Below are 27,906 nucleotides of genomic sequence, written 5' to 3'. Positions count from 1 at the left end.
TCTCACATCTGTCAACACCTACTTTCTTTGGGATTGGAATTATTATATCCTTCTTGAAGTGTGAGAGTATTTCGCCTGTCTCATACATCTTGCTCACTAGATGATAGAGTTTTGTCAGGACTGGCTCTCCCAAGGAATATTGTCTACTCCGGGAGCCTTGTTTCGACTCAGGTCTTTCATTGCTCTGTCAAACTCTTCACGCAGTATCGTATCCCCCATTTCATCTTCATCTACATCCTCTTCCATTTCCATAATATTGTCCTCAAGTACAGCGCCCTTGTATAGACCCTCAATATACTCCTTCCATCTTTCTGCTTTCCCTTCTTTGCTTAGAACTGGGTTTCCATCTGAGCTCTTGATATTCATACAAGTGGCTCTCTTATCTCCAAATGTCTGTTTAATTTTCCTGTAGGCAGTATCTATCTTACCCCTAGTGAGATAAGCCTCTACATCCTTACATTTGTCCTCTAGCCATGCCTGCTTAGCCATTTTGCACTTCCTGTCGATCTCATTTTTGAGACGTTTGCATTCCTTTTACCTGCTTCATTTACTGCATTTTTATATTTTCTCCTTTCATCAATTAAATTCAATATTTCTTCTGTTACCCAAGGATTTCTACTAGCCCTCGTCTTATTACCTACTTGATCCTCTGCTGCCTTCACTACTTCATCCCCCAAAGCTACCCATTCTTCTTCTACTGTATTTCTTTTCCCCATTCCTGTCACTTGTTCCCTTATGCTCTCCCTGAAACTCTGTACAACCTCTGGTTCTTCCAATTTATCCAGGTCCCATCTCCTTAAATTCCCACCTTTTTGCAGTTTCTTCAGTTTTAATCTACAGTTCATAACCAATAGATTGTGGTCAGAGTCCACATATGCCCCTGGAAATGTCTTACAATTTAAAACCTGGTTCCTAAATCTCTGTGTTACCATTATATAATCTATATGATACGTTCTACTATCTCCAGGATTCTTCCTTGTATACAACCTTCTTTTATGATTCTTGAACCAAGTGTTAGCTATGATTAAGTTATGCTCTGTGCAAAATTCTACCAGACGGCTTCGTCCTTCGTTTCTCTCCCCCAATCCATATTCACCCACTATGTTTCCTTCTCTCCCTTTTCCTACTCTCGAATTCCAGTCACCCATGACTATTAAATTTTCGTTGTAGGTAATACTTCGAATTTTATTTGCTAGTGCTACAGACTATGGTACAATGGTATCAATGTAGTGGTACAAGAGACAAGTGAATGAAGCAGAAAAATGTTTTATACAAACAGCACTTTCTGTACCTCAGGATTACAATTCACTATTTTGTACAAACAAAGTACATTCAGAAATACACTTACCAAAATAATTATCCTGTCTGCTGGCCAGATTCTCTCAAGAACATAATTTAACGTAATTTTACAGTGCCCCATTTCTTATTCTGAACATTTCCTCTTAAAATAATTTGAAAACCTGTAACTTTAATTAGTATGAAATTATGTGCAGGGGAGAGCAAGGCAAAGGAGTCATTGCGGGCAAAGTGTCCAGTGGATTCCTGGGAGCTACAAGGTGATGGAACGGCGTAGGGAATGTTCTAATTTACTCTACCAGGAAGGCATAGTCACCTCTTGAGATCTAACCTGACTGCTGTGCCGCCCCCCAGGGTTCTAATATCTTTTGTGGATTTTAGTTATCTTGATGTAAGGTAAGTGGTCAGTTTGTGTATTTATTGTAGGCAGGGAATGAGACTCGCGTCTTTTTTAATTAAATTACGTTCAGAGTGTCATATCGTGACTCCCTAATTCTACTCAGTAATTATAATTTCGGTCTTATTAGAGGGTACTGAGCTTTTGTGTAATTGCGTGAATGCGGGCAAAGTGGCCATCTTGGTACTGGCTTCTGGCAGCTTTGTGTAGGGGGAAAACATAAAAGCAGCAGCTGAAAAAAGGACTCCGTGGCGATACCAACAGCAAATACTTATAACAGTCACCTCGTAGCGACAAATAAAGAAAGAAAAGAAAAAGAAAGTAAAAAGAAGGAAAAAGGGATAGCAGCCACAGACAAGAAAGGCAGTACAAAGATGAACGCGAACAGCAGGAACGAAACCCTAGAAAAGCTCATTTTGCCGACAAAGATGAAGACAGAGAGAGCATGTGCTGCGAAGAAAAATTTTGCAATTTAATGCCAGAAGAACAGAGGATTTAGTGCCAGTTGTGCTCCCTCTAGATCCACGAAACCTGTACAAGAGTTGAGGAACACAGTTTCATTTTTGTCTGTGAAAAGTGTAAATTATTTTTTGTTTGATTCGTACGGCATCATTACTTAGATTGAACAGCAATTGTGTTGATGGTTATAAAATATACATAAAGTACAGATAATATAAATTAATTCATTCCTGATTCGCAAAGTCTTAGATTAAATCGGTAAGACAATATTATCCATGTGAGTAGAATAATTTTAAAAAGCGCTTGGGAGGATTACACATTAAAGACGAAAAGGTACTTTTATAAACAGAATAGGTTTTCTAAGTTCAAGACTGTAATAGATAGGAATGTTCTTTAAATATTTGCAAGCAGTTTGTTATAAATGGATATTTGAAGTTTCCATCCAGGAGACTGCGTCCTCAGAGACCCCATGTGCTGCACAGAGTTCCAGTGTATTTCCGTGGAGGACTTTCTATAACCATGTGGTGTATTGTTTGTCGCTGGTGTCCGCAGTCACATTTGGCATTTTCAGCAATTCCCAACTGCCGTCTGCTTCACGTCTGCTGTGCAGCGAGCTACCTTAATTTAAGTATTAACTGTATTTTTCTTACTTGTCACTTCTTCTTCCGTGTGTATTTGCTTTTAGGAAGCTTTAATTGTCGAGTGCTATTAATAGTGTTCCATAGATTTCGTGTTTGTTTTGAATACAGTCAGAGAGAGTCCCTTTAGTCAGCCATAGTGCCAGTACAGTCAGTGTCGTCGTAACTGCCGTCTGCTTCACGTCTGCTGTGCAGCGAGCTACCTTAATTTAAGTATTAACTGTATTTTTCTTACTTGTCACTTCTTCTTCCGTGTGCATTTGCTTTTAGGAAGCTTTAATTGTCGAGTGCTATTAATAGTTCCATAGATTTCGTGTTTGTTTTGAATACAGTCAGAGAGAGTCCCTTTAGTCAGCCATAGTGCCAGTAGTGCTAGTGTTTGTTTGCAATACAGTCCAGAGACAGGTAGTGCTATTTTCATTGTTTTCTACAAGAAGTGCCTAGCAACAACAGTTTAGTGAATAAACAGCCGCCTTTAGTGAATTAGCAGTCTAGTTAAAGGTTGATTAACTCTCTTCAGTAAATTGATTCCTTAGGATGGATAGGATGTGTGACTGCTGTGTACGGACGCAGGAGGAGCTGGCCACTGTTCGCGAACAGCTGAGCGTGTTGATGGCCGCGGTCAGCCGTCTTCAGGCTGCTGCCTCGGAGTGTAGCGGCAGTGGGGAGTCTGGTGCGTCGCAAGGTACACCCCAGGTGTTACATGCTTCACCCACTGTCCCTGCTGTCGAGACATCTTCGCGTGTACTGGGCGCGGTTGGGCCACCCTCTCCCCAAGGGGAGTGCCGGGTTCAGCGGCGTTCGCGGCGCACGAGGCGGAGGGTCAATGTGGAGGCTGGCCGTGTGGCATCGCCCGCTCTGCCCGTGAGTGGACATGTGGCTGCTCCTTCAGCAAGGTCCGAGCAGGCACACGGGGGGAGGGGTTTATTAGTTATTGGGAGCTCCAACGTTAGGCGGGTGATGGAGCCCCTTAGGGAAACAGCGGGAAGGTCGGGGAAGAAGGCCAGTGTTCACTCTGTCTGCTTGCCGGGGGGTCTCATCCGAGATGTGGAGGAGGCCCTACCGGCGGCGATAGAGAGCACTGGGTGCACCCGACTGCAAATTGTTGCTCATGTCGGCACCAATGACTCCTGCCGTCTGGGTTCAGAGGTCATCCTCAGTTCGTACAGGCGGTTGGCGGAATTGGTGAAGGCGGAAAGCCTCGCTCGCGGGGTGAAATCAGAGCTAACTATTTGTAGTATCGTTCCCAGAACCGATCGCGGTCCTCTGGTTTGGAGCCGAGTGGAAGGCTTAAACCAGAGGCTCAGACGATTCTGCGGAGATCTGGGGTGCAAATTTCTCGACCTCCGCTATCGGGTGGAGAAATGTAGGGTCCCCCTGAATAGGTCAGGCGTGCACTACACGCCGGAAGCGGCTACAAGGGTAGCGGAGTACATGTGGAGTGCACATGGGGGTTTTTTAGGTTAGAGAATCCCCTCCCTAGGCCCGACAAGACGCCTCCTGAGACGCAGCAAGGTAGGAGTAGGCAAAATGCAACAGGGAATAACAATATTAATGTGCTAATAGTAAACTGCAGGAGCGTCTACAGAAAGGTCCCAGAACTGCTCTCATTAATAAACGGTCACAACGCTCATATAGTACTAGGGACAGAAAGTTGGCTGAAACCAGACGTAAATAGTAATGAAATCCTAAACTCAGATTGGAATGTATACCGCAGAGACAGGCTGGACAGTGAAGGGGGAGGCGTGTTTATAGCGATAAGAAGTACAATAGTATCGAAGGAAATTGACGGAGATCCGAAATGTGAAATGATTTGGGTGAAGGTCACGGTTAAAGCAGGCTCAGACATGGTAATTGGATGTCTCTATAGGCCCCCTGGCTCAGCAGCTGTTGTGGCGGAGCACCTGAAGGATAATTTGGAAAATATTTCGAGTAGATTTCCCCACCATGTTATAGTTCTGGGTGGAGATTTTAATTTGCCGGATTTAGACTGGGAGACTCAAACGTTCACAACGGGTGGCAGGGTCAAAGAATCCAGTGAAATTTTTTTAAGTGCTTTATCTGAAAACTACCTTGAGCAGTTAAACAGAGAACCGACTCGTGGCGATAACATATTAGACCTTCTGGTGACAAACAGACCCGAACTATTTGAAAAAGTTAACGCAGAACAGGGAATCAGCGATCATAAAGCGGTTACGGCATCGATGATTTCAGCCGTAAATAGGAATATTAAAAAAGGTAGGAAGATTTTTCTGTTTAGAAAAAGTGACAAAAAGCAGATTTCAGAGTACCTGTTGGCTCAACACAGAAGTTTTGTCTCAAGTACAGATAGTGTTGAGGATCAGTGGACAAAATTCAAAACCGTCGTACATAATGCGTTAGATGAGTATGTGCCAAGCAAGATCGTAAGAGATGGAAAAGAGCCACCGTGGTACAACAACCGAGATAGAAAACTGCTGCGGAAGCAAAGGGAACTTCACAGCACACATAAACATAGCCAAAGCCTTGCAGACGAACAAAAATTACGCGAAACGAAATGTAGTGTGAGGAGGGCTATGCGAGAGGCGTTCAATGAATTCGATAGCAAAGTTCTATGTACTGACTTGGCAGAAAATCCTAAGAAATTTTGGTCTTATGTCAAAGCGGTAGGTGGATCAAAACAAAATGTCCAGACACTCTGTGACCAAAATGGTACTGAAACAGAGGATGACAGACTAAAGGCCGAAATACTAAATGTCTTTTTCCAAAGTTGTTTCACAGAGGAAGATTGCACTATAGTTCCTTCTCTAGATTGTCGCACAGATGACAAAATGGTAGATATCGAAATAGACGACAGAGGGATAGAGAAACAATTAAAATCGCTCAAAAGAGGAAAGGCCTCTGGACCTGATGGGGTACCAGTTCGATTTTACACAGAGTACGCGAAGGAACTTGCCCCCCTTCTTGCAGCGGTGTACCGTAGGTCTCTAGAAGAGCGTAGCGTTCCAAAGGATTGAAAAAGGGCACAGATCATCCCCGTTTTCAAGAAGGGACGTCGAGCAGATGTGCAGAACTATAGACCTATATCTCTAACGTCGATCAGTTGTAGATTTTTGGAGCACGTATTGTGTTCGAGTATAATGACTTTTCTGGAGACTAGAAATCTACTCTGTAGGAATCAGCATGGGTTTCGAAAAAGACGGTCATGTGAAACCCAGCTCGCGCTATTCGTCCACGAGACTCAGAGGGCCATAGACACGGGTTCACAGGTAGATGCCGTGTTTCTTGACTTCCGCAAGGCGTTCGATACTGCTCAGCAGTGTGGGATTCGTACCAGATAGGGTTGATAGAAGATGTAGAGAAGCTCCAACGGAGAGCAGTGCGCTTCGTTACAGGATTATTTAGTAATCGCGAAAGCGTTGCGGAGATGATAGATAAACTCCAGTGGAAGACTCTGCAGGAGAGACGCTCAGTAGCTCGGTACGGGCTTTTGTCAAAGTTTCGAGAACATACCTTCACCGAAGAGTCAAGCAGTATATTGCTCCCTCCTACGTATATCTCGCGAAGAGACCATGAGGATAAAATCAGAGAGATTAGAGCCCACACAGAGGCATACCGACAATCCTTCTTTCCACGAACAATACGAGACTGGAATAGAAGGGAGAACCGATAGAGGTACTCAAGGTACCGTCCGCCACACACCGTCAGGTGGCTTGCGGAGTATGGATGTAGATGTAGATGTAGATGTGCCTCAAGTCATGGCATCTTCCATGCTTGGTGTGTATGCCGTTTAGGGTGGTCAACAACATCCTAGTTAGGTGACATCCAGGAGAGGCTCGTGTTGGATCGACAATGAGACTTTCAAAATCAGGACTGGCTGCAAATCACTCATCCCGTCACGCTGTTTCTGGCTGGAATCCTTCAGAAATGAGTCTTTTGTCAATTCTGCAGGAGGGTTTCCTAAAGTTAAGTTCGTTTCCTTTGAATAGCATCACAGTCTTGATGCAGTGGCAGCTCAGGATTTTTGGAATATTTCTCCCATTCCCTTATCAACGCAGCTTGAAGTCGTATCTTCACCGGTTCGATATTAGACAGAAACGGTAGCCATCTGTGGGTGTGGATTTTAATGCGGCAGATACACTTCCCATGGCCTCTTTCAGCTGTGTATCAACCATGTCTGTATTAGCACTATTCAATCATAGTGGGCTGAAATATTCACCAACAGAATACACAAGTGAGAGGGCAGTTGTCTTCAGATGTAACGCTTTAAGTCCCCAACTTGTTACAGAGACTTTTTGTAATATGTTGTTTCTGGTTCTCATTTTTGAGGCTGTTTCAGTTAGGTGTTTCTATATGTTAGGGAGCGATCCAGTGTCACGCCAAGATATTTTGGAAGTGAGTTATGTGACAGCAACTGATTTACGAATGCAATTTGCGGTTTATAGCCAGCATGCCTGTTGCTCTGATGGAAGGTGGGAGATTCAGTTTTGTTCTCATTTACTTTGAGTCACCATATATTAAAAAACATGTCTAGAGTTCGCAAATCGTGAGTGAGAGTCGTTTCTGAAGTAAACTGCGATACCAAGGCTATGTCATCAGCACAGATAAATGTTCTTGCTTTCGTTTTTGGTATGTCTGCAACATATAGATTGAAAAGTAGTGGGGCAAATACGGATCCTTGTGGTAGTCCATCATTTAAATTGTACACCTTGCTCACTTGACCACTTAATAATTCATGCTGGAGAGCGTGTTATTGAATAGTTGTACTGTTCTTATACGTGGAATTGTTCTTCAGAACTTCAGAAGAATGCCTTTGCGCAACGCTGTATCATATTCTGATGTTACGTCAATAAACACGGCCATTGATTTCTTCTGATCTTCGAAGCCCTTCTCTATGGAAGTTCACAATGCTAGCGTTTGATCGCTGCAGTTGCCGTCTCGTCTGAAACCAGCCTGTTCTATAAGAACGTGTTTCAAGATAGGTGGTGCTATCCTACTGCAGAAGACTCTCTCCGACAATTTATAGCAGATACTTAGAAGTGAAATAAGTCTATAATCTTCGACAATGTTAACAGATTTTGACTGTTTCAGGACGGCAATTATCCTCGTTCTCTTAAAAAGATTTGGCAGTCTGCTTTAATTCGAATCTTGTTTTGCAATCAAATATATTTAGTTGTTTCTTAAAACGTTTTTTATCCCTTATTTTCTAGTTTTTAAACTAAGTGGCCATTCTGCCTGTGCCGGCCAGTGTGGAAGAGCGGTTAAGGCGCATCAGTCTGGAACCGCGCGACCGCTACGGTCGCAGGTTCGAATCTTGCCTCGGGCATGGACGTGTGTGATGTCCTTAGGTTACTTACGCTTAAGTAGTTCTAAGTTCTAGAGGACTGATGACCTCAGATGTTGAGTCCCATAGTGATCAGAGCCATTTTGAGCCATTCTGCCTGTGCGTGTCGGGCAAAGTGGCCATTTTGCCACTTTGTGAAAATTGAGTTGTTTAAAGTATTTAATCTGATCCTAAGATAATTAAACTATTCGATATGATACTTCAACAGTTGTACACTACAAGTATTAATTTCTATGCGTTTCCGTCTATAGCTACTCAGATTCAAAAATAGGAATGCCTTAGCCTGGCCACTTTGCCTGGCTCTCCCCTAGTAATGACAGTGACCCGATCAGAGAGTGAAATAAGAAAAGGGGCCGGAAGCTAATAACAGCAAACACTTCCTTCAGTCCCAAATTACCTTGCATTGTAAGTGGAAACGCCCCTCTTCCATAGTGGAATGTAACTGAGTGTTTATGGAAATAAGACACAAAGGAGTTACGGACGTTGACATTGATTTAAATGAATGAGGAAAATTGAAAATTTGTGTCGGCCAAGGATTCGAACCCGGGTCTCCTGCTTACTCGGGAGGTGTACTGACCACTGCGCCGTCCGGACAGAGGGCTCAGCTCCAAAATGGTTCTGAGCACTATGGAACTTAATATCTGAGATGATCAGTCCCCTAGAACTTAGAACTACTTAAACCCAACTAACCTAAGGACATCACACACATCCATGACCAAGGCAGGCTTCGACCCTGTGACCGTAGCACTCACGCGGTTCCGGACTGAGCCCCTAAAACCACTCGGTCACAGCGGCCGTCGAGGGATCAGCTCATCTGCAGGGACTACTATAGCAGGCCTGCTGTCAGATCCAAATTTTCGACTTAGCCACACACTACTAACGTTGCGTCTCTTACCCTTTATCCTCAAAACTCGCGCCAATTCTCCGATTCCCGTAAGAGTTCGAGTTTGGTGAGCATCCGCACTGAAGAGAACATTGGCCATCCACGCCTTAATTATACTGTATATTTATGGAGATATTGCACCCTGATCACACTCTGAGATGAGATTGGTTTCCACCAGAGATAACAGGCGGTTTCCAGCTACGGGTACGCCGCGAGTAGCGAGCTGCACTGTCGTCGCGGACCTAAATCGTCAAACCTGCCGTGAGCGCAGCGGACAGCAATGGATACCAGACGAGGCAGACCCTCCCGTCTAGCCCCTGCCTCTCCCCGTACTTTACGTCTGTGATGTGTTTACACTACATCGAATCGTTACTTCTGTTTTCATATCGTCGAGGAGGCGACCAGGGCCTATTACGGGCAAATATTAGTATATTTTTGTCGTTGTTTCGGAATAAAGAATTACGGAATAAAACATTTACTTGAATTTTTGAATTTTCGAATTAATGGTGAAAAAAGGTTCCTAACGAAAACGACACTCAGAAAGAAAGGATTCTCTAAGACATAATTCGGGATGCTGTAAGGTAGCTATAATTTCACACCTTACAAGCAAGCACTCATCCACATACTTTGCCGTGAACTACAACCACAATTAGGTATTATTTGATAGGTTGTACATCGTATATATGAATATATAAAGGAGACTGACATTGTCACGTACAGTCTTATAAATAATTATTAACGCTTATTGCATGAAAGGTGATGGAGTGTCTTTATTATAAATAATTGTTAACACTTACTGTATGAAAGGTGACGGAGTGTCTTTATTATAAAAACAGCGTAGAGGTTGGAACGCCAATGGAGATGAAACGGTAGGCAGAATTTAAGCTCTGGGTGGAAGGCCCGCACAGGTGTTGGTCCTGCTTAAGGACGTAGCTAGACAGACGTCGTGGCACCTGAGCTCTGGGGCACAACAGGGTGACGGCCGGCCGCTATTACAGTAGGGGCCGGAAGGATAACCGGATAGTACTTCCGAACGCTGAAAATCTTGGACACAGGTCAGAGGAACGAAGAAGCAGCACCTCGGAAACCACGCAGGCTGGGTTATTTCCAAGGATTTTTACTCAGAAGCGTACCATTGTAGGAGTATAGGTTTTTCCTCGCAAACTTTCCGTGCTGGACGACAAAAGACTAAAATATGGTTGGTCGGCGTTCGGAAGAATCTGTAGAGAGGGAGAATAACCCGTGGTTTCGGGAATACGATTAGTTTTCGGAATTACGAGGGTGGGGAGCCGAGCCTTGCTGGGAAGCCAGCAGTCGGAAGAGGAGGTCTTCCGTTGTGAGCGCCCATGTGTGACCCAGCACGGCGTTCCGTATTACCCTCCTGCACTCACCGGTTCCATATTCTGCTAACAGTCATTGGATCTCGACCAACGCGAGCAGCAATGTCGCGATACGATGAACCGCAATCGCGATAGGCTACAATCCGACCTTTATCAAAGTCGGAAACGTGATGGTACGCGTTTCTCCTCCTTACACGAGGCATCACAAGAACGTTTCACCAGGCAACGCCGGTCAACTGCTGTTTGTGTATGAGAAATCGGTTGGAAACTTTCCTCATGTCGGCAAATCGTAGGTGTCGCCACCGGCGCCAACCTTGTGTGAATTCTCTCAAAAGCTAATAATTTGCGTATCACTGCATCTTCTTCCTGTCGGTTAAATTTCGTGTCTGTAGCACGTCATGTTCGTGGTGTAGCAATTTTAATAGCCAGTAATGTATATTTGGTTTCTCTCACAGTAGGAAATGCACAAAGTCACCCAATGCTAAACAGCAGCAAAGTTACAGCCAACCAATCAAGCCCGTACGAGTTCAAAATCGAACGGATATCATTTTTTTTTACGAAACTTTCAATTTTTAGAGGAAACTCTTATATGGATTAAGGTTTAAATGAACGTTGTTGCGTGGCTTCCGTTTGGTTTAACAGTAGCGAGAGGACTTCCCCACTTGAGTATTCAGCCGGCGCAGCGAGCGTCCTAGTACTGCAGTCGCAGATGGCCGGGACGATAAGGCGGGATCGCCTGTGGGTGGCGCGCTGCATTATTCCGACCAGGCGGCGGCGGATGTAGGCGCGGGCAGCCGCGGGCAATGGGTGTCGCCCGCCACAAGGGGCTGCTAATCGCAGGGGAGCCGGCTGCGTGCTGAGCGCGGCCGCGCCGACCAGACGACGCACCCGCGGCGGTCCCTCTGCTCCTGTTTCTAAGTTATCAGTCTTTCGGACAGTTCCATACTGACCGCCATACCATCCGAATTTGCACCAGTCCCTTTATCTCTGGACGCTACGTACAGTAGGTGGACGAAAATATGTAAAAATAAAAAAATAAAATGATTACCATGACGTACACGATATACGCAAATCGTTGGCATTCAAATCAGCGTCCACTCGCCTCAGAATGAATAAATACAGGTCTGTATAGAGGAGTCAAAACAACCTTCGGTGAAATTAAAAAAAAAGGTGTCAACATTAAGAGGGCAATGGGAATTCCGCTGTCAAATTGAGAGAGAGCGAATCGGTGGAAAGAGTACATTAAGGCCTCTGTGAGTGGGAGGACTTGTCTCATGTGATAGGAGAAGAAACAGGAGTCGACAGAGATAGGCGTTCCAGTATTAGTAACGGAATTTAGAAGAGCTTTGGAAGACTTAAGATCGAATAAGTCAGAAGGGACAGATAACATTCCATCAGAATTTCTAAAGTCATTGGGGGATGTGCCAACAAAAGGGCTACTCACGTTGGTGTGTAGAATCTATGAATCCGGGCCGCGCGGGATTAGGCGAGCGGTCTGAGGCGCTGCAGTCATGGACTGTGCGGCTGATCCCGGCGGAGGTTCTAGTCCTCCCTCGAGCATGGGCGTGTGTGTTTGTCCTTAGGATAATTTAGGTTAATTAGTGTGTAAGCTTAGGGACTGATGAACTTAGCAGTTAAGTCCCATACGATTTCACACACATTTGAACATTTATGAATCCGGCGATATACGATATGACTTTCCGAAAATCATCATCCACACAATTCCGAAGACTAAAACAGCCAACAAGTGCGAGAGTTATAGCACGATCAGCTTAACAGCTCATGCATCCAAGTTCTGACAAGTCTAATTACGCAGAGGAATCGAAAAGAAACTTGAAGATGTGTTCGATGACGATCATTTTGGCTTCAGGAAAGCTGAAGTTATCAGAGAGGCAATTCTGACGTTGTGGTTGATAATGGAAGCAAGACTGAGGAAAAATCAAGATACTTTCCTAGGCTTTTTCGAGCTGGAAAAAGCGTTCTACGACGTAAAATGGTGCAACATGTTCGAAATTCTGAGAATAAGAGGGGTAAGCTACAGGGAGAGACGAGGAATGTACATGTACAAGAGCAAACAGGGAATAATAAGAGTAGACGACCAAGAAGTAAGAGCTCGGATTAAAAAGGGTGTAAGACAGGGATGTACTCTTTCGTCCCTACTGTTCAATCTGTACATCGAAGAAGCAAGGATGGAAATAAAAGAAAGGTTCAGGAGTGGAATTAAAATTCAGTGTGAAAAATGTCAATGCTACGATTCGCTGATGACATTGATATCCTCAGCAAAAGTGAAGAAGAGTTATATGATACGCTGAATGCAAAGAATAATCTAATGAGTACAGAATATGGATTGACAGTAAATCGAAGAAAGACGAAAGTAATGAGAATCAATAGAAATGAAAACAGCGAGAAACTTAATATCAAATTAAGAATCACGAAATAGACGAAGGTAAGAAATTCTGCAACCCAGGCAGAAAAAAACCCATGATGCATGGAGAAACGAGAACATAAGGAGCAGACCACCACCTACAAAAAAGGGCTTCCTGACCAAGAAAATTCTGCTACTATCAAACGCAGGCCTTAATTTGAGGAAGAAATTTCTGAGGATGTACATCTGGAGCGAAATGTTGTATGGTAGTGAAACATGGATTATGGGAAAACCGGAACAGAAAAGAATCGAAGCAGTTGAGATGTGGTGCTACAGAAGAATGTTTGAACTTCGGTGGACTGGTAAGCCAAGGAATGAGAAGGTTCTCCGGAGCATCAGTGAGGAAAAGAATGTATGGAAAACACTGACAAGAAGAAGAGACAGGATGCTTGGACATCTGTTAAGAAATCACAGAATAACTTCCGAGGTATTACAGGGAGCTACAGAGGGTGAAAGCTCTAAAGGGAAACAGAGATTGGAATACATCCAGCAAACAACTGTGGACATAGGTTTCAAGTGCTACTCTGAGATGAAGAGGTTAGTACAGGAGAGGAATTCGTGGCATGCCACATCAAGCCGGTCAGATGACTAATGACTCAAAAAATGGTTTTCAATGGTACCGTGGCTTGTTATCACATGCTAACGTGCTACAGAACACTGTAAATATCGCACTAAAATTGTGCCGCTTCGAATGCGAACTAGAAATTGCACTAAAATTTCGCCATTTATCTTCAAACGGATGCTGGTATGCAAATAACAAGAACGAAAATTTGTTTTGTAATGCTCACTTCACGATAGCTGCAAACCAGTGTCAAGTACTGAATTGACATTCATCCGTGCTATGTGTTTTCTGCTGTGCATGCTCTGATGTGACATCATCCCTACTGGCACTACGAGTGCTATGTCGCTCACAGCACAACGTCAACATTTTTCTTTAAAACTGCGTGTAGTGTACTGTGCGGGCATAGAGTATGACAAATTTTTAAAAGGATGCTATCATGATTCCAACGTGGGTGAGAGGTCTGAGGCATAGACTTGTAATTCGCGAAGCTGTGTTCGATTCCTGCATATACCAACTTTATTTTTCATTTAATTTTATTCCTCTCAATGCTAAGCTACTAACTATTAAATTTAAAAATAATAATTCAGTCATTTTAGATAAAATTATTATATTCGGTTTGGTTATGATTACTACTTTTGTAAGGTAAAGAGCTATAGGCTAGATGGGGGTAAAAAAGTGAGGAAATTTAGTATCAAAGTGTTCCTGGAGATGACCTGCTAAAGAGACCAGTTTCCAGTACATCTTTGGAGGTGATAGTGGGATTTTAAGAGTCAGATAGATGTACTTTAAATGTAAATCTAACAACAGAAGGGAGAAAGCTCACCGATTTCAGTTACATAACATCGAAAACTTTCGAAAAAAGCTTATATCAGCTTCTTAATTGTCCAGAACGAACCCATAAGCTAAAGTACTGAAACACTCATGATAATGTAGAAGCAGATTTACCTCCAGCTATCAAAGAAATTGAAAAAAATTGCTAAAATCTTATAAAGCTATTGGTGAACATTACGGCAGAACCTTGGAAATGGACTCTGCAAAGAATAAAAATAAAAATTAGCTAAATCTAATCTTTGAGAAAACTTGGCAGGCAGAGAAACTCCCAGGAGAGTGTATGCTGGTCTTAACACATCCATTACATAAGAAAGGCAATAAATAAGACGTTAACAACAACAGAGTACCTTCTCTGCAATACTAAACAGATTAGAAACAACGCTGTAGAGAAATTTAGATGAATACCAAGGTGGATTTAATCTGAAGTCAATTATTTGTGACAGATTACTGAATTAGACAGGCCAGTATTTTTCTTTGAAATTGCATGTACTGTACTGATCAAACGTAGAGCATGAGGGCTTTTTTTAAAAAACACCAGTTTCACGATTCCACCGTGGACAAATGTTGTAAAGTATGAACTGTTAACTAGGGGAACTGGGTTCAATTCCTGCAGATATCAGCATCTACTTTTTCATTTTACTCTGTTCCTCACACTATTAAACGATAATTATAACATTTAAAACTATGTAACCAGTTCAAAGTGTATGAATGAAATTTATGTATTCAACTGAGATAAAATTACTACTGTTGTGAAGTCAAAAAGCTATAGGCCACCACACTGAAGCACATTGCAACATTTGGCACGAGCCGCCGCTGTGTGTACCATCCTTCCTACAAAACAGTAGCAACTGCACTTAACGATGATGGAAGTGACTAGCGATCACGCACCCTACTCCCTAAAACTGACCACAAATGGTCAATAAATATTGAGATCCTATGAGTGTGGTGGTCAGGGTAGATGCCAAAACTCCCCGTCGTGTTCACAAAACCAGTCCTGAACGATGTGTGCCGTGTCGTTATACCATGGGAAGGACCTCATCAGCCAAAATGGTCTAATAATCCTTGACAGTTGTACGATCTTGCAGAGTAACCAGGGACCCATCGAATACCATGACATGGTGACACAATCATAACGGAAGCTCCGCTACATTTCACTCTTGGGACGCCAACTACGCCGCGCGGGATTAGCCGAGCGGTCTTGGCCGCTGCAGTCATGGACTTTGCGTTTGGTCGCGGCGGAGGTTCGAGTCCTCCCTCGGGCATGGGTGTGTGTGTTTCTCCTTAGGATAATTTAGGTTAAGTAGTGTGTAAGCAGCTTTACTGTATGGTTAAATGATGATGGCGTCCTCTTGGGTAAAATATTCCGGAAGTAAAATAGTCCCCCATTCGGATCTTCGGGCGGGGACTACTAAAGAGGACGTCGTTATCAGGAGAAAGAAAACTGGCGTTCTGTGGATCGGAGCGTGGAATGTCAGATCCCTTAATCGGGCAGGTAGGTTAGAAAATTTAAAAAGGGAAATGGATAGATTAAAGTTATAGTGGGAATTAGTGAAGTTCGGTGGCAGGAGGAACAAGACTTCTGGTCAGGTGAATACAGGGTTATAAATACAAAATCAAATAGGGGTAATGCAGGAGTAGGTTTAATAATGAATAAAAAAAATAGGAGTACGGGTAAGCTACTACAAACAGCGTAGTGAACGCATTATTGTGGCCAAGATAGACACGAAGCCCATGCCTACTACAGTAGTGCAAGTTTACATGCCAACTAGCTCTGCGGATGATGAAGAAATTGTTGAAATGTATGACGAGATAAAAGAAATGATTCAGGTAGTGAAGGAAGACGAAAATTTAGTAGTCATGGGTGACTGGAATTTGAGAGTAGGAAAAGGGACAGAAGGAAACGTAGTAGGTGAATATGGATTGGGGGTAAGAAATGAAAGTGGAAGCCGTCTGGTAGAATTTTGCACACAGCATAACTTAACCATAGCTTAACTAGGTTCAAGAATCATAAAAGAAGGTTGTATACATGGAAGAATCCTGGAGATACTAGAAGGTATCAGATAGATTATATAATGGTAAGACAGAGATTTAGGAACCAGGTTTTAAATTGTAAGACATTTCCAGGGGCAGATGTGGACTCTGACCACAATTTATTGGTTATGAACTGTACATTAAAACTGAAGAAACTGCGAAAAGGTGGAATTTAAGGAGATGGGACCTGGATAAACTGACTAAACCAGAGGTTGTACAGAGTTTCTGGGAGAGCATGAGGGAACAATTGACAGGAATGGGGGAAAGATGTACAGTAGCTCTGATGGATGAAGTAGTGAAGGCAGCACAGGATCGGCATATGGAGAATTGTTCAAAACTTAACACATATTTCGTCCATAGGCGGGTAGTGCTGGCATTGGCATTCTGAACCGGAACCAAAACATATGACTTCTCGTGAGCCTCAAAGACTACGCCAACTAACAAAACTGTTTGAAGTCTAATCTTCGTATACAACACCATCTTTGCATTACTTTGACAATGATTGATTCCCGAAATAAAGTAATAATATATTTTAAATTTGAAAGTTGCTATTTAACAGATAGCTACCACAGTATTCTTTTGCTGTTTCGCTGCATTTCTTCTTCGTTTCTTGAGACCGCATCTATTGTCTTACTCTTTCTGCTTGGAATCCACATTTAAACATTTTCCTTCCAAAAATAATGCTTTCATGTTGTTTATTTCTAAGTTCTTCTTAACATTTCGGACCCAGCCAGTTAATTTCTTTTCCAAAAGGTTCTTCAAGAAATGTTTTGTTAGCGTTTTGGCGTTAATCCTGTATAAATGTCTCAAAACAATCAGTCATACCTTTTTTTCGTTGTTTTTTCTCTACTTGGTATATTTCACTATTGATTCTTAATTTCCAGATTTCTGCGCTTCCTATTGTACTACTTAATTATCCACTTAATTTGTAAAGACTTTCCATATCACCACAGTAATAATTCTTCAAGTGTCTACTTTTCCAGCTTTTTCGTGGTCCACATTTCACTTCATACAAATTTAAGATCGAAGCTTACTGTTTCAGATACATGTTCTTCAATCCCACGTCAGTAATTGATACAAGTATAGTTCTTGTGTTGAAGAAAGGTTTCTGTTTAGGTCTCCCTTTTTTTATATTTCTTCACGTGAAAAATCATCTACTAAGGGCGACACCTTTTTGGAGCAAGCCGGCCTATGTGGCCGAGCGGTTCTAGGCGCTTCAGTTTGGAACCACGCTGCTGCAACAGTCTCAGGTTCGAATCCTGTCTCGGGCATGGATGTGTGTGATGTCCGTAGGTTAGTTAGGTTTAAGAAGTTCCTAGTCTAGGGGGACTGATGACCTCAGATGTTAAGTCATATAGTGCTCAGAGCCATCATTTGAACCTTTTTTTTTTTTTTTTTTTTTTTTTTTTTTTTTTTTTTTTTTTTTTTTTTTTTTTTTTTTTTTGGCGTAGCTACTCGTCTCTGTTTCTCGCAATGAAATGAAAATGATACATCTTCCCTAGATTGTTTCAGTGCTAACATTCGCAAATATCGATGTTTCAAGTGATCTGTTACATTCTACAAACTCCTGTTGCCTGTTGTTCACAACCAAACCGACTGCTGGGTTTCACTTCACAGTGTTTCCTAGGCACAGTCCTATTGAAAGTGATATGCACTGATCTTATTGCGACCTGAAATCTGTCTCAATGGCCATTTATAAGGAACGTACAAGTGAAATATAGTTTAGTAATTAAAGACACATTCAGAAATCGCGAATAGTATTTTTATGTGTAGGAAAGAAGAGTTCAACTGTAAATGAGGACGAGGGCAGAAAATTACCGAAACATTTTTATTTACAGCTCATTTTTCCTTTTGGGGAAGATTTTAAATAGCTGACATGCAAAATCAATGGCCATTTAGCTAGATTTGTTTATGTACCCAGTCTGAGGCAGCATCCTGTTCTAATTCTTTAAGACCTGTTCCTTTTGTTTTCTTCCCATCAAAGGCGTTAAAGCAATCATTCTCCTGATGCACATTCCTGTTACTTGTAATTTTTTGTGACTGCTTTTCAAAAAGTCCATGATTTATTACCTAATGGAAAACGATCAGAACACTCATATTTGTGTAGAGAACTACGAAAATAAAATTTTAAAACATTGTTAGTATCTTTTTCTTAATAATGAGAAATTCGAGCTAGAGACAAGAGTTGGTCATACGTTTTACAAGAAGAGTTCAGTGCGCTAAAGCACATGACGGCACAGAGCTTCATTGTAACTCATCCTTTGTTTGACAGCCCTGACAAAGAGCGGACGCATGGTAAGCTCATTCTCCAGTATAAATGCAGTGTGTTATTGTTGAATTGCAACCAAATTATCAGAAAATTAATGTGGAATAGTGGAGAAACATGTCCCAAACGGACGCTTAATGTTCTACAGGCTGCTGGGAAGGAAGCTTTCGAAGTTTCAGTTATTTTGTTTTGAGCTGCTTTGAAAAGCGAGATGTCGACAATGAAGTACTCAGAATCCACAGGTAAGTAATTTAATGTTTCGTAAATCCGAACTAACTCGCATTTTATGTGAACTTAAAACAAAAATAGCGTTACTATTTTTGCGTATTTCCCTGTGCTGAACTTACTATCACATAATCGTGCATTGAGTCCGCCCCTCGTAGTTGAGTGGTCAGCGTAACAGAATGTCAATCCTATGGGCCCGGGTTCGATTCCCGGCTGGGTCGGAGATTTTCTCCGCCCAGGGACTGGGTGTTGTGTTGTCGTAATCTTCATCATTTCATTCTCATCGACGCGCAAGTCGCCGAAGTGGCATCAAATCGAAAGACTTGTACGCGGTGAACGGTCTACCCGTCGGGAAGCCTTAGTCACACGATATTTATTTATTTATCATGCACAGTGAGCAAAATTTCACAACTAACCCAAATCCAGCAGTTCTGGAGTGTTAGTAGCCGTACACGTGTTAGCTGAAGGTAGCTGCCTTTCCAGGAAATCAAGCAATATGTAGCGCGCCGTGTGTGTGCGATGCTACTATGATGGTCGTAACAGGTAGTTGTTGTGCGTTACTCCAAAACTGTTGTTAGGCCCGGTTCGAAAGTGTAGTTCTATTGAAACTGGAATTTTTATCATCAAAAATGAATGTATGAATTCAGTGTGACATAATATCAGTAAAACAATTCACTGCAGTCAGGGTGCATGCCTACATGACGAGAGAGCAAGTTACGCCACCCGTCGACGGTCCGCTGTAGTCAGTCGTGCTGAAAACGGTGAAATGGAGGCTTCAAAAGAAGAGCGAAGGGGTGTAGTACGTTTTTTGATGGCGGAAGGACATCGTGGAACGGGAGTCAGACGAGGAATGGCACAAGTTCACAGAAATCACTGCATGGTCGTCGCAAGGGCCAAGGCGTGGCACAGGCGGCTCTGGGAAGGACGCATCACTGGCCGATGATGCCAAGTTTGGAACGCCACACCGCTTTACCGATGGCATTGTACAGCACGTCAATGTCCCCATTATTCGAGACAGGAGCAGCCATTGTAGCAGAGGTCGGACTGAGCGTCGCCCAATGGGTGCGTACAGTCTTCAACCAGCAAAACACATCTAATGGGTCTCTGAAGCGCTATGTCAAGGAACGTAATTTCGAGTCGCGAGTGATCGCTGTAGGCACGACATGAGGTCATCATTTCGAACTCTGGTAGAAAACTACGGAGTCTCCAGTATATGCATGCAAGATAGCTGCCACTCAGAAAATCCAAGGCCGTCCAAAGAAGTGCGGGAAACGTTGCATGGTTTTAATGGCTCTAAGCACTATGGGACTCAACATCTGTGGTCATCAGTCCCCTAGACTTAGAACTACTTAAACCTAACTGACCTGAGGACATCACACACATCCATGCCCGAGGCAGGATTTGAAGCGCCTAGAACCGCTCGGCCACTCTGGCCGGCGACGTGGCTATTCACTGCCTTGTGTCGCTGTGGAGTAACTGCCTCAACAGTCTGGGGAATACTTTTGAAATAAAGGTACAAATTTATTCTTGAAGGCCTCTGGCTCGTTTTTTTTCTGCCCCTCATAATTTACCAAACGTACTCATTTTACTCTCATGGTAATTAATTTTCAAACCCACTTTCAAACATTGTTTGTTTAACTTCATCCAGTCCTCTCTGCGGCTTATCTCCATTAGAGACAAGCACTATAATGTCATCAGCAAACCAAGATACTTCATGTATATAGGGTGAGGCAGCTAAGTCATAACACTCCTTGTATCTCGCCAACCGTAATAGATACAAAGATGCCGTTTGGACAGTGAATTGCAGGGACAGGGGCCACTTGAATACATTACATTTCATATTTGTGCTATTTTTTATTACAGAGATATGAGGCTATCTTAGGTTTTTTTTTAAATTGAACCCTATGTTAAATTTTAGCGTAACATGATTAGCTTAAAAAGACGGTTTCAAATATGTGTATATCATAATATTTAGGCGAATAGTTTTTGAGACACACATATGTTCTCGTATCGTGTTCGTCCTTCGAAGTGGCGTTGTCCAATGCGACCTTTCCCGTTGAACACTGAGGAACTTAACAGGGAAGGCGCTGTTTTCCGGCTTCTCGATAACGCCTCAAGGTGACGCACGAGGTAGCTGGAGAGAAGGGTATAAATGTGCTGCTGGGGTAATGAGACATCGCATTTCCATCAGAGTTTCTTGGAGCAGACATTTACACCAACGAAGAAAAGTTAGATATGCTTCTAGTGTGTGGTGAACGGAGAAGAAATGCTGTTAGAGCAATAAAGCGATATGGGGAGCTGTATCCTGATCGCGAGCGTCCTACGCGCCAGCTACTTGCACGTATTTGCAAGGAACTACTTGAATCGGGATCATGGAACCCCATACAGAGGACAAGTCAGAAAACTGCAACTGGCGAGGTAAATGAAGAGGGCGTTCTAGCGTTGGCGCACAACGACCCTACTGTTTCGTCGCGACGTATCGCCTCAGAATGTGGTATAAGTCAGAGAAGTGTTCTACGCATATTGCACCGGCATAGATTTCAGCGGCTTCACCTCTCATTACATCAAGCGCTCTCCGGTGTGGATTTCGAACGGCGCCAGGAATTTTGCCGGTTTGCACTGCAGCGCCTACAAAATGATCCAACGTTTTTTCAACGGGTGCTTTTTACTGATGAAGCGACTTTCACCAACCACGGTAATGTGAATTTGCATAATATGCATTACTGGTCAATAGAGAACCAACATTAGCTTCAACAGTTACAGTATCAGCAACCGTGGGCTGTTAACGTGTGGTGCAGCATTGTGTGAAATGTCATTGTGGGGCCTGACTTGACCTCTCTTGATTTTTTTCTGTGGGGAGCAATCAAACACAAAGTGTATGCTCACATACGAACTACGAAAGACGATATTAAGTAACGTATCATCGAAGCGTGCGCCGATATCTCACCTGACACCCTCGCAGCCGTTCACAAATCATTCGAACGGCGACTACAAATGTGCATCGGAGCAGAGGGGAAGCATTTTGGGCACATGCTTCAGTAAAGTTTTGTATCATGTACAGTATGTATTTTGCATCTTTGTTTGTATTTGCTTCGTACTATGATCAATAGTTAATATTTTCAAATAAAAAACAAATACGTACGAAATAATTGTTACCAATAAGGACCTCCTCATTTACATTTGTATTTCTGTTCCTTAAAATGTATTAACATCTTGTAGTATTTTAATGCTGTATGTTGTCTACATTTTGGAATCACAGTTGTCAAAAACTGAATAATATTTGCGCGACATCATCAATTAATTTTCGCGCAAAATATCGCAGTATGTATTACTATTGTCTCGCCGGCCGAAGTGGCCGTGCGGTTCTAGGCGCTACAGTCTGGAACCGAGCTACCGCTACGGTCGCAGGTTCGACTCCTGCCTCGGGCATGGATGTGTGTGATGTCCTTAGGTTAGTTAGGTTTAATTAGTTCTAAGTTCTAGGTGACTGATGATCTCAGAAGTTAAGTCGCATAGTGCTCAGAGCCATTTGAACCATTACTATTGTCGGGTAAATGGGCGTGTTTGTGTAAGAACGGACTCGCGACGTTCATGATGTACTCTGCACAACAGGAAAGGTCGCATTGGACAGTGCCGCTTCAAAGGACGAACACGATACGAGAACATATCTGTGTCTCAAAAACTATTCGCCTAAATATTATGATATACACATATTTGAAACCGTTTTTTAAGCCCATCCTGTTACGCTAAAACTTAACATAGAGTTCCATTTAAAAAAAAGATGGCCTCATATCGCTCTAATAAAAAAATAGAAAAAACATGAAATGTGATGTATTCAAGTAGGCCCTGTCCCTGCAATTCACTGTCCAAACGGCATCTTTCTATCTATTACGGTTGGGGAGATACAAGGTGTGTTATGACTTAGCTGCCTCACCCTGTATGTTCCAGCAACAGTTATCTCTCCTGTGTTTTCCAAATTCAAAGAATGAAATCTTCCTCTAGGACTACTGAAGATAGTTTCACCTGACTTCCCCGTCAGTTCAATATAATTCTTACCACCCCTACTAAATCCACAGAAGTTGTTACATTGACCTGTAGTATCGATAAAAATGCAAAAATCAGTGTCGTCTCTGTTCCGAAAAATTCATGGTGTTCCAAAACTATGAAAGCAAAATTACTCATTATTATTCTAATAAGATAACATTAACATACATGCCCAATATTTTTGTGTATCGGCAATAGGAAACACTGCTCGATGACGTGTCTCTGTGACGGTTCACGCAGACCTCTCCTGAACGTGACGAAGGCTGTAAAGACGTAAGTTCGTAAGAGCAGATTCTGCCCAATAGATTACTGGCTCCCCAGGTATTAGAACACTGCCATTAAAGGGAGCTCCGGAAATTACAGTAAGAATCAGTAATGGCATCTCTGGCTCGCTCTCAGCTAGTGAAGGAGGAAAATTCTCACTTTCTCTTTAGCGTCGAACCGACAATTTATATAATAACTTCGTTCATTTTCAGTTACCTTAAATCGTCAGTGAGGAGACTTTTTGCTGACTCGATTACGCTGCTTAAAATTTGCCGAGTAATTCATTTTTATCATACGTAGGTTATGACTGCACATCGTAATGGTCATGCGTAAACTGAAGCATATTTCAACAGCGGTATTCGCGCCGCAAGAGTGGTAAGACATATAAGGAACGATCAAAAAGTTTCATTTTCAGGACGTTGCTGCAGCTTATATCCAACGTACTGCAACTACGATGCGGGTGTATAAGCGCCGACATGTAAATAAGGGATCAGTGTGCATTCGTATCTTTCCGAGGTGCGTGCGGTAAATGCGGAAATAAGACCAACGTGCAGTTATTCTTTTAGTGGCTACTGAAGGACAAGCACTTTTAGACATCCATCGGAAAACAAAGACTGCGTGTGGAACAGCATGTCCGGCGAAAACCACCGTTGTGGAATAGCGCGCCAAGTTTCGAGCTGGTCGCAGTTTGACACAAAACGTTGGTCGATAACTCAGAAGTTACAACTCATGTGGTAGACACTCTCCCAATCCTATTATCATGCTTTCGGTCCGTTACAAATGGCCATGAAGGGTCCACGATCCCTGCCAGTCGAGGATGGGCAGCAGGCAGTTACGAACTTCTTCATGCAGCAGAACAAGGCGTTTGAGCAAAATGGTATATTCAGTCACATGCATTGGTGGTATGACTGCCTAAGTGCTCATGACTATTTTGCCTGTTTGGCCTACCGACTCTGGACTGTACGCCCATCGAACGGAAACTTTTTCATCGCCTTTTATAATAACTTACGCATGAAAAATCTGATAAATGACTCTACATTTACGAAAAGATCAACCTATCGAAAACACGTATTTTCGTCTATAATTGGTATTCGTCCGCTGAGAGATTGAACCATATAACAGCTCTTTGGAAGAAACTTTCGTTGACGGTCTCACCCTTAAGATTAGCAATAGCAGCCAGGAAATCTACTGAACATGAGGCTGAAATAGTACGTCACAGATGGTTTTTCGCCTCGTTATCCGATGCTTACTTCGTAACGGGACTGATGATGTGCTCTCCTCTTTGAGCACATCAAACAATTATTCTGCGAAACATCTCTCTAGAAGAAGTGATAGATCTCCATTATCCCCGTCTTAAACATCTGTCGAAAGCTGTTCCATTAGAAAATCAGTGGTGCTTCGATATCTCATCTGATAAAGAACTTACGAGCATATGTATAGTCATATATCTTGAACTTCAAACCAGTTGTGCCAGCGTAACACTTGACTTCCCGTATGTATTTCAAAGGCGAGCATTTTGCCAATAATAAAAGGCAGTAATGAATAGGAGACAGAATACATATATATAATGAATTATCCAAGAAAATCGAAAGTATTCGGTTAAAGGAACGTATATCGGGAAGATAGATCAGGGTCCCTAGAAGGGGGAATGTTCAGTGCAATTGACAAAAATATTGTTGAGTGTGACAGTGAAGTTACCTTGTCGCGTGTAAGAGATATAGGTGAAACCAAGCTAATTGATGAATTTTTTACTTGCCACCCGATCTTGCTGTAACAGTCCTAGAGCCATTCAAAGAATGTCTGTCAGTAGCGCGTAACTACCCATTACCAACTGGAGGCGACTTTAACCGACCGAGCATAGACTGAGGTGCCTACGGATTCATTGCAGGGGATACAGACAGACAGACAGTCATGCGAACTACTTTCGAACATGTTTACTGAAAACTGTCTTGAGCAGCTAGTTCGGCAGCCCACACGCAATGGAAATATCCTAAATCTTGTAGCTACAAATGGGACGGACTTTTCCGACAACGGCAATATAGAACGGGGGATTAGCGATCCTGATGTCATTATAGCAACTATGGTTACGAAAGTCAATGAATCAATTAAGAAGACTAGAAGAGTTTGTCTGATAGAAAGAGCGGATAAACAGTCGTTAGCGCCTCACTTAGACAGTGAACTGAAATCACTTAGTTCTAGTAAGATGGAAGTAGAGGAATTACGGACAAAGTCTAAGCCGACTGTAAATCGTGGTTTGGGGAATTATGTGCCTAGTAACTGGATTAAGGACGGAAAAGACCCACTATGGTTTAGTAAATTCGGAAAATGCTGAGGATGCAGACGCTGTTGCACTATCGGTTCAAAAGAGAACGCGTAAATGACGACAAGCAAAGGTTAGTAGAGAGTCGTGCGTCTGTGGAAAGATCTATGTGGTAAGCATACAACTATTACCGCCATCATTTCTTAGCAAAAGATCTGACAGAGAAACCGCGAAAATTCTGGTCGTAAGTAAAATCGCCCAGTCGGTTAGACCCACTTCCATCCAGTCACTTGTTGATCAGTGCCAGTTGAAGATGGCAAAACGAAAGCTGAAGTTTTAAATTTCACGTTCAAGAAATTGTTAACGCAGGAGAATCGTACAAACACACCATCGTTTAATCATCGAACAGACCCCCGTACGGACGAAATAGTAATAAGAATCCCTGGTGTAGAGAAACAACTGAAGGAATTGAAAACAATTAAGCCACCATGTCCGGATGGAATCCCAGTTCGGTTTTTCAAAGAGTACCCTACAGCACTAGGCCCTGTTCCAGCTTGTATTTGTCGTGAATCTCTCATCCAGTGCAAAGTACCAAGTGGCTGGAAAAACGCGTAGGTGACTCCTGTGTATAATAAGGGCAGAAGAACGGACCTGGAAAATTATAGACCAATATCCCTAACATCGGTTTGTTACAAAATCCTCAAACATATTGCCATTTCGAATATAATAAATTTTCTTGAGACCGAGAAGCTTGACTAAGAATCAGCATGGTTTTAGAAAGCATCTCTCGTGCCAAATTCAGCTTGCTCTTTTCTCACATGATATACTGCGAACTATGGGTGAGGGACAACAGACAGATGCCATATTTCTACATTTCCGGAAAGCATTTGACATGGTGCGGTGCTCCATTGCAGTCTGTTAACGAAGGTACAAACATATGGAACAGGTTCACAGACATGTGAGTGGCTCGAACACTTCTTGAATTATAGAACTCACTACCTTGTCCTCGACGGCGAGTGTTCATCAGAGGCAAGGATATCGTCAGGAGTGCCCCAGAGAAGTGTGGTAGGACGCTATTAGATCTGTCGGAGAGGGTGGTCAGCAATCTGCGGTTATTTGCTAATGACTGTGTGGTGTACGTCAAGATGCCGCGTTGAGTAACTTTCGGAGCATACAAGATGGTTTACACATAATTTCTCGTTCGTGCGATGAACGGCAGCCAGCTTTGAATGTAGAAAAATGTATGTTAATGTGGATGAGAAGAAAAACAAACCCGTAATCTTCGGTTACATTACTAGTGTCGTGCTTGACACAGTCAGGTCTTTTAAATATCTGGGCGAAACGTTTCAAAGCGATATGAAATTCAACGACCATGTGAGCATTGTGATAGGAAAGGCGAATGGTCGAAATCGGTTTATTAGGAGAATTCTAGGAAATTATGGTTCATCTGCAAAGGAGACCGCATGTAGTACGATAGCGTAACCTATTCTTCGATAATGATCGATTGTTTGGGATTCGTACAATGTCGGATTAAAGGAACACATCGAAGCATTTCAGAGGCGGGCTGCTAGATTTGTTACTAGTAGATTCGAACAACACGCAAATGTTACTGAGATGCTTCGGGTACCCAAATGGGAATCCCTGGAGGGAAGGCGACGTTCTTTTCGAGGAACACTACTGAGAAAATTTAGAGAACCGCCATTTGAAGCTGACTGCAGAACTATTCTCTTGCCTCCAACATACACTACGCGTAAGGACCACGAAAATCAGGTACGAGAAATTAGGACCCATAAGGAGAGATACAGATAGTCGTTTATCCCTCGTTCTATTTGCGAGAGGAACGGGAAAGGAAATGATGGGTAGTAGTAAACGGAACCGCGGAGTATTGATGTAGACATACATGTAGAAGAGTCATCACAAGACAAGCTAGAGGATGGTATAGAAGAAACACAAAGTGGCAAATGAGCAGAGTGGAAATAAGAACCGTGGAACTGTGACGGAGAAATAAAGGAGTAGCAAGAAGGAATTACATGAAATGCATACTATTGTAATAATGATTCACAGACACACACGTATATATAGTGTTGTTATTTTTCTGCATGGTACTTCCACAATCGATTTATTTGTCAGAGGTATGGTTCGCTATTAAATTTACATGTTTGATGAAAATCGATTTATGTCGTATACGAAACGTAGGATTAGTTTTCGTTCTTGATTATATACTACTAATAAGAATTTTGTCGAAGTTCTCAAAATAGTTTTTAATCTGTAAGTTCTGTTTGTTCATTTAAGAGGTTATTCATGTTTGTTGCCAGAAGTGTGGACGTTTGTCTTTCCTCCAAAATGCTCAAGTAATGGCTCTGAGCACTAAGGGACTTAACATCTGAGGTCATCAGTCCACTAGAACTTAGAACTACTTAAACCTAACTAACCTAAGGACAGCACACACATCGATGCCCGAGGCAGGATTCGAACCTGCGACCGTAGCAGTCGCGCGGTTCCGGACCGAAGCGCCTAGAACCACTCGGCCACCGCGGCCAGCAAATGCTCAAGTAGCTTCCTTTCTCGGCGCTATGGAGAATGGAAGATTAATGCATATGTTTACTATAGAGTGTCGATTTTCTCGACGATGCGTAAAAAATATCAAGAGGTTGTTTTCGCT

Source organism: Schistocerca americana, chromosome 8 (genome assembly GCF_021461395.2).
Source record: "Schistocerca americana isolate TAMUIC-IGC-003095 chromosome 8, iqSchAmer2.1, whole genome shotgun sequence".
NCBI classification, from domain to species: Eukaryota; Metazoa; Arthropoda; class Insecta; order Orthoptera; family Acrididae; genus Schistocerca; species Schistocerca americana.
This window is presented reverse-complemented; position numbering follows the sequence as displayed.